Raw genomic sequence first — 12,337 nt, forward strand, 5'->3', positions numbered from 1 at the left:
GTTTAATGAATCACAAAGTGCTTTTATTATTAGCGTGGCTGCCATCTTACACGATCACCCAACATCCGGGAACTTGAACCTAGTAATCCCCAAAGGTGATTACCAATACTGACCACTGTGTGGCATATTAGCAATCTTTTACCTGCTTTCCATCCACTGACCCAGTGCACTAGCGTTCCGTTAGGAAGCTGTCTGTCAGCTGTGGCTGCTGGTTTTCATTCCAGCCAAGATCGCAATTACTTAACTCGACATCTGAAGTAAGTTTGCTTAATTAAATGTTTAATTTAGTCTCCCGATTAAAGTGCGTGCATCAATGCGTTCTGGGAACAGCTCTACATGAAAAATCATATACTTTCAAAAAAAGAAACGCAAGCAGATATTATTTCTTCAATCTTAAAAATTGTATCAATACTTAATCAAAAGAATTGTATTTTATTTAAACACGTTTTGCCACCACAGCTTTCCTCACTCAGAACAATGTTCAAGTGCTTCCTTGGCCGTCACCCGATCTGAACCCCATTGAGTATTTGTGGGATGAGCTTGATCGACGTGTGCAATGGCGGCATCCGAGCCACAGACCTTACAAGGATTTTTCCTGGCTCTTGAGCAAGAGTGGGTTGCCATTCCCCGGCATGTTATCCAGGCTGATTCGATCCATGGGCAGGAGATGTCAGGCAGTCATCGATGCCAATGGTGGGCATACCCGATACTGACTTCTGTTGGCCTTGAACTTTGCTTGACCTTTGAAAGTGACTCTATTGAATGTCTTAATGATTTCTGTACAGGTTACTTTGGGACTGTCTATTTTACTATGCAAACTGCCATGCTAACGCTATAAAAAGTACATTCCAAACACCTATCTGTTTCTTTTTTTGAAGAGTAGGATACATAAGTATTTCTTAATGTAAACAATGAATTAAAAAACTAAGAGTAACAGGGTGCGTTACATACATGGGTCGTCACTGATAATAACGAGTTGGACACAGAGCAGTGGGTGTTGACACGCCGCACAGAAGTGCAAATTTATAAAACACAGGCGCGGCAACTAGGGTAATAGCAATGGCAGTCCTAGTGTCACATTTAATAAATAAAACAAAACAAAAGTTTGCCACACAAGGCGAGCGCTAGTCTCACTAAAAGAGACGTCCCGCTCCAGTATCTTACAAAACTACGAACCCTCAGTCAGCTGTTTGGGATCAAACTCCCCTAAAGAACCTACTTCTGCGCTCTTGGAGTCTCAGCATTAGTGAGACAGTTTATAAGACCCCACATGAACCAACTGAAGCAAACGGTGTTACGAAGCAAAAACTATTTTTTTAACCCTATACGTACTCTTTTTGCCAACAGTGCTCACAGCGTGGTGTTTCAGTCAAACTGAAAGGAACTTTTTCTTGCAAATCAAGATGCTGCTTTTTGTTTTCTATTCATGTGTTTTTTTCAAATTAACAACAAACCAAAAAAAAAAACATTATGTACAAACAAAGCTATTTATGAACATTTACTGGTAAAAAAAAAAAAAATCATCCAATCTGTTATAATGTAGAGTACACAATTTCTTTAAAAATGGAAACGGTACGAGTTCAAACCCTCTATTTCCCACCTCTCTACTTCTAAAATAGCGCTATCGAAGAATCTGACACCATCTTACACACGGAGTACGGCTGCTGACGCCTCATCAAACTACGTCTTATTTTGGGCAACAAGCGCTTGACTTTGATTGGACAACAGTTTTATATTTCTAGTAGAAGGTTTTATTGGTTAATCGCCTGTGTGGTTGATTTGTAAAATAAATATTCCAGGCAATTTCAAGAACGGCAACTGCCGAGCTCTGTCTTTAGAAAAAGCACTGAAACGACTGTTTAAATTATAGATGCCCAATTAACCGAGAACATTTAAAATGAAATTGCTTGATATTGTACGTCAGAAGTGTATGGAATGTCACTATATAACACATTGCCTTCTCTGAGCATTCGTGCAAATGCCTTCAGTCTGGAGATGGGCAGTCTTTACTCTCAATGCACTGCGTTGTGCAGATCTACCAAGAGATGGCACTAAAGAGCATGAAGCGCTTCATGCTCTTCGGCTCAGTGAATCTTTTTGCGAACCAAATGATTCTGAGGGTTCAGGAGGCTTCACTTTTCCTATCACTACTCTTCCATGGGTGCTGGAACTGGGGGTGCTGAAGCATCCCCTTGGCATTGCATGGCTTCCATTATATACACGGGTTACAGTTTTGTTCAATGGTTTTCAGCACCCCCATTTAAAAAATGTTCCAGTGCCACTGACCTCTTCACACGATCTCGGCTGGGCAATGACTCACCCGGACCATTTTGCAGTTGAAGGGTTACCGTATTAGTTAATGCTGCACCGCAGACGCGCTTCTCTATGTCAGAAAGCACGCTTTTGCTCAACGACAGTCTGTGTCTGACTATGGGCGCAGTTCCCTCATGCTGTGGCTCAGACGCTTTTTGAGCTCTGCGCAGTCTCCTCGCCACGCCCACCAGCCAATCCGGAGGTCCCAATCAGCTCCACTCCGCGCAGGTGCAGCTGCCCCTATTGCAGAAGAGGCTGTACCATTCTGTGGCCCGTGGTCCACTCAGCGCTGTGACGTCACAGTGGTCCGGACCACTCGGACCACACAGTAACAGTGGTTCGGACCACTCCAGCTGTCGCTGTTATGTTCTGATTTCAGTTTCAGTGTCTTTATTTGCAATTATGTTATTTTACAAATACCTGTGTTACAGTAATACATGTCAGTGTTAAGTTTTGTAATAATAAGTACAGGGGTATGACAGGATGAGGAGTGGCAGTGATCTGGTCTGGACTCAGCAGCAAAGGGCAGCAAAAGTCTCTCAGCAGATTATTAAACATTTAAAGCCTACACTGGCATTTGCATTTGTATTATATATATATATATATATATATATATATATATATATATATATATATATATATATATATATATATATATTCTAGCATGCATGTATTACTGTAACATACGTATTTGTAAATAACATAATTGCAAATAAATAAAATGAAAAGGAAACTGAAATTGGAACATAACAGCGACAGCTGGAGTGGTCCGGACCACTGTGACATCAGAGCACTGAATGGTCCGGACCACGAGCCACGGAATGCAACACTCCCTTCTCCGATATTGTGCATTGTTTGGCTTGGAGACCTTTTTTTTTTTGCAGTTTTTCATAGCACAGCTGTTTTTTTTTTGTTTGTTTGTTTTTTATAATATACCTCTTTTTTAGGATATCCAGAAAAAAAAACTCCCTTGATGTAACTTTAAAAAAAAAATGGTGAGTAAATAGATTCAAGAAAATGCACCTTTTCTTCAATCAGTTGTTAGGTTTATTGAAATATGCAGGGAGTCTGGTCCCAGGTACAGGACAAACGGAATACTCATCATTACAATGTTTGCATGACATTAAATACCCTTCAGTATAGATGGTCCACCTCCTCTTTCTCTGACACTTAAACAATAGCAAAGGTACAACACATTATTCTGTTACCATATATTTAATTTAGTGTGTGTGTGTGTGTGTGTCTGTGTGTGTAGTCTAGTGTGGCGGCCTCTGAACTCAGTGCATTCTTCAGACCCCTCGTTCCCAAAAGGTCCATACATCTGGCTTTTGTTATCTTCTTGAGACCCTTTGATTCCAGTGGCATTATCTCTTTGGATCTGTCACAAAGACGGCCGGAGTGGGTGGCGTCAGACCAGAAATAGGAAAATAAACAGAGAGAGATGTGGAGTTTGGTGAAGCTGAGCGAATGCTTTCACTCAGCATTTATTAAATAAACAGAACAGAAAATAAATGGTGGTAACAAACAAAAACACAAGGACACGACACATTTGCCAAAACAAAAGAGATAAACAAAATGGACTATCACTAAACAAAACACGGTGAGCTTCTTTAATGATTATTATTTTTTATTATTTATTCTCATTACCTCCGTCTTCAATCCCGTTCTCCACTCACTGAACACACAACCCCGAGTGAGTGAAAACATGTTGCTTTTATGCAGCTGTACCGAGACTCGACTGCTAATCAATCATTCAATTGGAGTCGCGGTACAACTGCACGTGAATTAATAAAGTGCAATTACCCATGCCCCCATATTACATTTTACTTGCACGTGAAGTGCTGTGCAATCCTCGTGCCTAAATACAAATATACATTTTAAACACTTGTGTTACACAGACCCTTTCATATCCCGTGTACCAATGACTATACACCAACATTAAACACACAACATGCAACATATAACAGAAAATACACACACAGGGGCGGGCACTTCGTCACAGGATTTCTCTGAAGTCTTAGAGCCTGCCCTCTTCTGGTCCACAGCATTGGTATCTTGTTAGCTTGCAGTCAGTGTTGGGCAAGAAGCTTGTAGACGCAAGGTCTCTTTATCAATTGTTATCAGTACATGCAATTTGAACCAAACAGTCTGCTATCTGCAATATTAGTCTCTTTTCAGAAAAGAACACCAGTATAGCTCTGCCAGTCCACATGCGTAGCAAACTGCTAATTAATTCTCGATCCATGTTTTCCAACACCCTCGACAGCAGCGACTGCAGTGTAATATTAACACAAAACTCCCTCGACAGCAGTGACTGCACAGTGTAATATTAACACAAAACGATAGGTTGCAGATGCAACCCCGATTCCCTGAAAGAGAAAATAACCATCAAGGTATGGGAATTTGTCGTCAGGTAGTAGGATTGGCTGAGCTTTATAGCAAAGCTGCCGACAGGCCTCTGCGCGAGCTGACGTGTAAGCCCGCTCCCCTGGGAGCTTACTATACGCAGCGTGCAGAGACTCTCTTCCTCTTTTGCTCTTCAGGCCGTGAAGGCTTCCGGAGCGACCTCGCGGCTTGATGGTTATTTTCTCTTTCAGGGAACCGGGGTTGCGTCCGCAATCTATCGTTCCCTTTCAATTAAAAAATAACCATCAAGGTATGGGAACAGTGTACCCACGCCGTCACAAGGGAGGATTCTTGGCAATAGGACAGAATTATGTCATAACGCAACTGCATAGGCAATACATCTAGGCATATGCGGAGCTGCGCATAACCAGTAAAACCTCATAAAAGTATGCGGTGTAGCCCAACTGGCTGCCGCGCAAATGTCAGACACCGGCACCCCTCTAAAGAGGGCCCAGGATGTCGCCATACCCCTAGTGGAATGCGCCTTCAACTGCCCTGGTGGTGGGAGGCCTGCAGATTCATAAGCTAATTTAATAGCATCCACTACCCAATGGGAAAGGCGTTGTTTAGACAACGGCTGACCTAAGGTCTTAGAACCATGGCATATGAACAATTGTTCTGTTTGCCTCACAGTCGTTGTACGGTCAACATAACACCTCAATGCCCGCACGGGGCAGAGCATGTGTAACCGTTCTTCCTCTGGGGAAGAAAAAGGAGGAGGATGGAACGCCATCAACTCGACTGGTTGGTTCATATGAAACGGGGATATGACCTTTGGTAAAAAGGCTGGATTTGGGCGCATGGAGACCTTAGAACCGTCTCTTGCGAAACGAGTACATGACGGATGCACTGACAGTGCATGTAACCCGCTGACGCGTTTGGCTGATACCACTGACAGCAGAAATGCAGTTTTAATAGACATGAGCTTCCTATCCACAGTGTGGAGAGGCTCGAATGGAGCCTTGGTAAGGGTTTCTAGCACCACGTCAAGGCTCCACGACGGTAAACTGGTCGTTCTTGGAGGTTGCAAACGTCTTGCGTCCTTGAGGAACTGCGATGCCAGAAAATGGCAACCTGGTGATAACCCGTCAATGCGTACATGGCAAGCTGATATGGCGGCTAAATACACTTTAAGTGTAGAGGGAGATTTCCCTTCATCTAACAGTTTCTGTAGAAACTGTAATATCACTGCCATAGGACAAGATATTGGGTCATGGCCCCCCGCCAGACACCAATCTTGGAACAACTGCCACTTGTACGTGTACAGCGCTCTGAATGGTCGAAATCACCGCCGTCGAGAGCCCTAAGGCTGACAGGCGCTCCCGTTCAGGGGCCAAGCCCATAGCTGCATGAGCTTGGGGTTCGGGTGCCAAAGCCGTCCTTCAGCCTGGGACAATAGGTCTGCTCGCAGGGGAAGCTCCCGCGGTTGACCATGCAGCAACTGCACCAAGCTTGGAAACCATATCCTCCGAGGCCACCAAGGAGCGACCAGGATCACTGTCGCTTGCTCTACTCTGACCTTCTCTAAGAAGGCGGGGAGCATCGGAGTCAGTGGAAATGCATATAGGAGCCCTGGCGGCCATTCGTGAGCCAGTGCATCGACTCCTAGGGGGCTGTCGGGTTCCCTCACCGAGAAACATAGGAGGCAGTGCTATGCCGAACTATTCCCAGACGCACTCTACCACCTGAGGGTGGAGACGCCATTCCCCTACAAGAGGGCCTCTTCTGGATAGGAGATCCGCTGCATAATTGACTCTGCCCGGTAGGTGAACCGCGCGCGAAGAGGTCAAACGTGGCTGTGCCCATAGCAACAGCTGTGCTATCATCCAGTGAAGGAGAGGGGACCGTAGGCCTCCCTGGCAGTTGATATACGCCACAACCGTGGTGTTGTCTGACCACACCAACACGTGCTTGTTTAGAAGCACTGGCAAGAAATGCCGAAGGGCGAGGTCCACTGCTCGGAGTTCCAGAGCATTGATGTGGGCTGACCTCCTGGGTCCTGACCACACTCCGCGGGTCCTTGAGCCGTTCCAGACTGCACCCCAACCTAGGTTGGAAGCGTCGGTCGTGACAACCTCCCTTCGGAAGATGGGACCCAAGCGCACGTCCTGGCGAACGTTCAAAGGAACTTTCCACCAGCGTTGTGCCTTCCAGCAAGTTCGGGATACCGTCAACCTGCGGTGTTTGTCTCTCCGCGGATGCAACGCGAAGGCATTGAACCAGGCCTGTAGAGGTCTCTGGTGTAACAAGCCCAAGGGAAGGGCTTGCGAGGCGGCAGCCATCAACCCCAGCATGCGCTGACACAGCTCCATGCTGACTGTTTCTCTCAACCTGAATAGGGAGAGACACCACTCCAGGGAGGCAACTCTTTGTGTCGACAGGGTCGCTTCCATGGAAACTGAATCCAGATGCAGACCCAAGAATTCGGTCTGTTGGCTTGGCACGAGGCGGCTCTTTTCTGAATTGATCTTCAGACCTAGCCGCTGAAGATGGTCTGTAACCATCACTGTGTGCTGTGCCAACTGCTCCTTTGACTGCGCGCAGATAAGCCAGTCGTCCAGATAGTTCAGCAGTCGGACTCCTTGAGCCCGCAAGGGAGCTAGAATAGCGTCCATACATTTCGAAAAGGTTGGAGGAGCTAGTGACAGGGCGAATGGAAGGACACAAAACTTGTACACCCTGCTCTGAAATGCAAAACGTAGATACTTCCCGTGACCCGGGCAGATGGGAACGTGAAAGTACGCATCTGCCAGGTCCACGGTGGTGAACCAGTCACCGTGTCGGACAGACTGGATCACGTGCCTGCGCGTAAGCATCCTGAACGATAACACACGCAGGTATTTGTTCAGTACTTGCAGATCTAAAATAGGACGGAGCCCGCCATCCTTCTTGGGCACCAGGAAGTATTTGGAATAGAACCCCTGGTCAAACAGAGCAGGGTCTACTTGTTGAATGGCACGCTTCCAGAGCAATGCCTGTATTTCCACATTCAGAGTTGCAGACTGAACAGAGTCCTTTACTGCAGTTACGACCACCCCCCGGAAGGGGGAAGGTTTTAACCGGAATTGAATGGTGTACCTGGTGGAAATAGTTTTGCGCACCCAGATGTCGTCGGTGCATTGTTGCCAGAACTGGAGCTGTGGGACAGTGTAGGGGTGGGTCAACAACTGCCTGAAGATTTCAGGGCTGTTTTGTCCGCGCTCGTTCGCGCTGCGGTCCTGCAAATGGCAGCTGACCGCGCGCTGCTGTAGTGGATGGCGAGGTCTTAGCACCTCGTAGCCACTGCAAGTGCTGCGGTGGTGTTCTACGCCACTGGTGCTCCTGTTGGCGCTTTTGCTGGAAAGGCTTAAGCGGCCACATCTTGGCTATCTGCTGAGACGCCTCTTGGGCTTTAGCAGATCGCTGCAACATTTCCTCAACCGCTGGGCCAAACGTGTGCCCTGGTGTAATGGGAGCATCTAATAATGGGGCTTTGTCAGGCTCTTGAACTCTCGCCTGCAACAGCCAGAGCTGCCTTCTGGCGACAAGCAGAGATGCAATACTCCTGCCCTGAGCCCGTGCATTGAGCTGGGCTATCTTAACCAGGAGTTGAGTGATCAACGCCAATTCCGTCCTCAGAAACACCAATAGGTGCTCCGGGAGATCTTTCACCAGTGAAGCCTGGTAGACTGAAAGGAGGCTGGCCACGTTGGACAACCTAACTGCCTCTGTAGCCGCTGAATAGCCTTTCTTTAAATGAACCTCCGTGGTCCTGCACTGTCTGTTAGGACATGCAGGGTCTCTAGTTAGGCCCAAAAGCGTTGGTGTTTTAACCAGGGCTGCAAAGGCAGCATCAACTGGTGGGAAGGACGCCAGTCCCGCCTCACTCGCTCCCTGCATGGCAAACGCGGAAGCCTTCCGTGAAGTTGCCGGTGAAGAGGCTGGGGCTCCCCAGGTGGATTGTACCTCCTTGATAAAATCAGAAAAGGCTGGGAGCATCCTGGGCTGTGGAGACCGTACACACAGCGACTCGAACAGTGACCGCCGAGGCAATTCCACGGCTGGCCACTGAATCCCCAGGTGGCGAGTTGCTCGCTCCACCAGTGACCACAAGGGATCATTGGTGTCCAGCACCTCCGACTCAGTGTCTTGCTTTGAGTGCTGGGAGGTTAGTTCAGCTTCCACGCTGTCCTCCTCAAGGAGAGGCTCCCTTTCTGAAGCATCCCTAGATACAGCATCTGCGTCCCACACCTCTTGGGGTTGTTGGACGATCGGGGCGGCCAGAGGCTGTGGCGGAAACGTCGGCTGATTTTTGGTTGGCCCGACCTGTGCATCAGTGGCCCGCGGCACCATGTTAGTCAATGACATGAGCAGCGATTGTCGACCCATCATCACGTCTATAAACTGGGACATCTTTGTCGTGAGCTCTGCCACGCCTGACTTGTCCCTATAACGCCTGTCCCGACGAGGGGAATGAGAGCGTCCCCTACGGGGTGACGCAGAGAGAGACTGTGATCGGCGAGGGCGTTCCCTGCGAGGGGAGTGGTCTCGGGGTTGGATAGACGGGCTATGAGGGCGTTCCCGAGCACGTCTATGGTCTGGGGATCTATGGCCAGCTGTAAGCTGAGAGGGACTCCTGGATAGCCGCAGCTTGACGGGCGGTGGGGCAGACAGGGTGTAAGACGACCCAGAGGAAGGGGAGTGGCCACCAACCGCTTTCTTAGCCCTCTGGCAAAGACTGCGCGGCTGAAATTCAGCGCACAACGTGGCGTGCTCTGGGCCCAGGCACACCACACAGTCCTCATGTGGGTCGCTTGCTGGCAATTTTGCCTGGCAGGTGACGCAACGGTGGAACCCTGACATGTTTAGACACCCTGATCGCCGAAGCATTGTGTGTCGATGGGAAGCGGCGAGCGTCGAGGTGCGTGCGCCGAGCGTCGAACGCCGAAGCATCAATGCACCGAGTGTAGAGTGCGGAAGCGCAGAGGTGCATGCACAGTGTCGATACACCGAAGCACCAAACGTCGAAGCGCTACCCCAAAACGCCGAGGCGCTGACACTGGAAACTCCAAATCGCGTGTACTGAGCATAGACGCTATGCACTAGACGCCGGAACGTCAGCTGACCCGCAGAGCAGAGACGCTAAGTGCTAGTACAGTGTCTTAGTCTTAAAAGACAACGTAGTTGTGCTATACCTACCTGTTTGTTAAAAAGGGGCAATTTGTAGTTGGTGGTAGTCTTCCTAATATATTGTATGGGGAAAAAAATAATCCTTTTTTTATTTTTATTTTATTTTAGAGGAACTGCAGCCCCACTAACCACGCGGTGTTAATGTTACAATCCGCGGGTGTTATTTTAGGAGTGGCTGCTAGAAGCAGACTGAACGGGTCTCGCGGAGGCGAGACCGGGGCTGCAAAAAATTGCGTGGCCTACTTATGCGCGCAACGTGTCCTCTAAACGCCATTCCAAGCCTAGGGAGAGACTAGACAATACCAAAAACCCAAAACTAATATATACATACAATATAATAAACAATATAATTTACTCGGCAGCTCGCGCAGAGGCCTATCGGCAGCTTTGCTATAAAGCTCAGCCAATCCCTACTGCCTGACGGCAATGTCCCATGCCTTGATGGTTATTTTCGAATTGAAAGCGAACTCCCTCTACAGCACCGACTGCACGATGTAATATTAACACAAAACTCACTCGACAGCACCGACTGCACAGTGCAATATTAACACAAAACTCCCTCGACAGCAGCGACTGCACAGTGCAATATTAACACAAAACTCCCTCGACAGCACCGACTGCACGATGTAATATTAACACAAAACTCCCTCGACAGCAGCGACTGCACAGTGCAATATTAACACAAAACTCCCTCGACAGCAGCGACTGCACAGTGCAATATTAACACAAAACTCCCTCGACAGCAGCGACTGCACAGTGCAATATTAACACAAAACTCCCTCGACAGCAGCGACTGCACAGTGCAATATTAACACAAAACTCCCTCGACAGCAGCGACTGCACAGTGCAATATTAACACAAAACTCCCTCGACAGCAGCGACTGCACAGTGCAATATTAACACAAAACTCCCTCGACAGCAGCGACTGCACAGTGCAATATTAACACAAAACTCCCTCGACAGCAGCGACTGCACAGTGCAATATTAACACAAAACTCCCTCGACAGCAGCGACTGCACAGTGCAATATTAACACAAAACTCCCTCGACAGCAGCGACTGCACAGTGCAATATTAACACAAAACTCCCTCGACAGCAGCGACTGCACAGTGCAATATTAACACAAAACTCCCTCGACAGCAGCGACTGCACAGTGCAATATTAACACAAAACTCCCTCGACAGCAGCGACTGCACAGTGCAATATTAACACAAAACTCCCTCGACAGCAGCGACTGCACAGTGCAATATTAACACAAAACTCACTCGACAGCAGCGACTGCACAGTGCAATATTAACACAAAACTCCCTCGACAGCAGCGACTGCACAGTGCAATATTAACACAAAACTCCCTCGACAGCAGCGACTGCACAGTGCAATATTAACACAAAACTCCCTCGACAGCAGCGACTGCACAGTGCAATATTAACACAAAACTCCCTCGACAGCAGCGACTGCACAGTGCAATATTAACACAAAACTCCCTCGACAGCAGCGACTGCACAGTGCAATATTAACACAAAACTCACTCGACAGCAGCGACTGCACAGTGCAATATTAACACAAAACTCCCTCGACAGCAGCGACTGCACAGTGCAATATTAACACAAAACTCCCTCGACAGCACCGACTGCACGATGTAATATTAACACAAAACTCCCTCGACAGCAGCGACTGCACAGTGCAATATGTATTAACACTTATTTAAGGTTTAACTTGAGTGTTATTTTACAGTACACGACTGAAGATACATGCAGAGGGTGCAAAGCCCTGTTTGCAGTGTCTTTGTTTATGGTGAATTGGTTATATTTTGTCAGTTATTTCTCAAGCTTATTTTGTATTTTATAAAATATATCTCAAGCTTATGTACCGATATATATATATATATATATATATATATATATATATATATATATATATATATATATATATATATATATATATATATATATATATAACCGTGGCAGACTCAAATTGTCTGTGTTTTAATTTTTACGTGTATGAAACAAAGTGACAGACAGGTACGCAGTGAGAACCGCTTGTTTGTTGAGACTCGGACATTATGAAGTGTACGCTTAATCGTATTTATTTTGATCTCCACACCTGATATCTTACTCATATATTTATAGTAATAAGATTTTATATTTTCTGTTTTGGAAACCGGACATTTCTGTCTAACTAACTTCTTCACAACGCCTCTCTGTTCTTGTCTAGGTTTCAGGGCGTTTTGATTGGTTGCTTTTTTAAATCCTCTTTCCAAGCCGCCTCTTTTTTGTTTCAAATTCCGCCTTTTTCGTTTTCTGATTGGACGGTGCGCGGTCCGGCATCAGTCCCATTGGTTCTCTTTGCAAACTCTCGCCCAGCCTCACACGAACACAGTAGCGTTTCGACTCTGTAATTGGAGCACAAGTCTGCTAATCTTATTGTTCTCGTTGCTCATTCGTTGTTGG

This window comes from Polyodon spathula, chromosome 24 (assembly GCF_017654505.1).
Source record: "Polyodon spathula isolate WHYD16114869_AA chromosome 24, ASM1765450v1, whole genome shotgun sequence".
Classification (NCBI taxonomy): Eukaryota; Metazoa; Chordata; class Actinopteri; order Acipenseriformes; family Polyodontidae; genus Polyodon; species Polyodon spathula.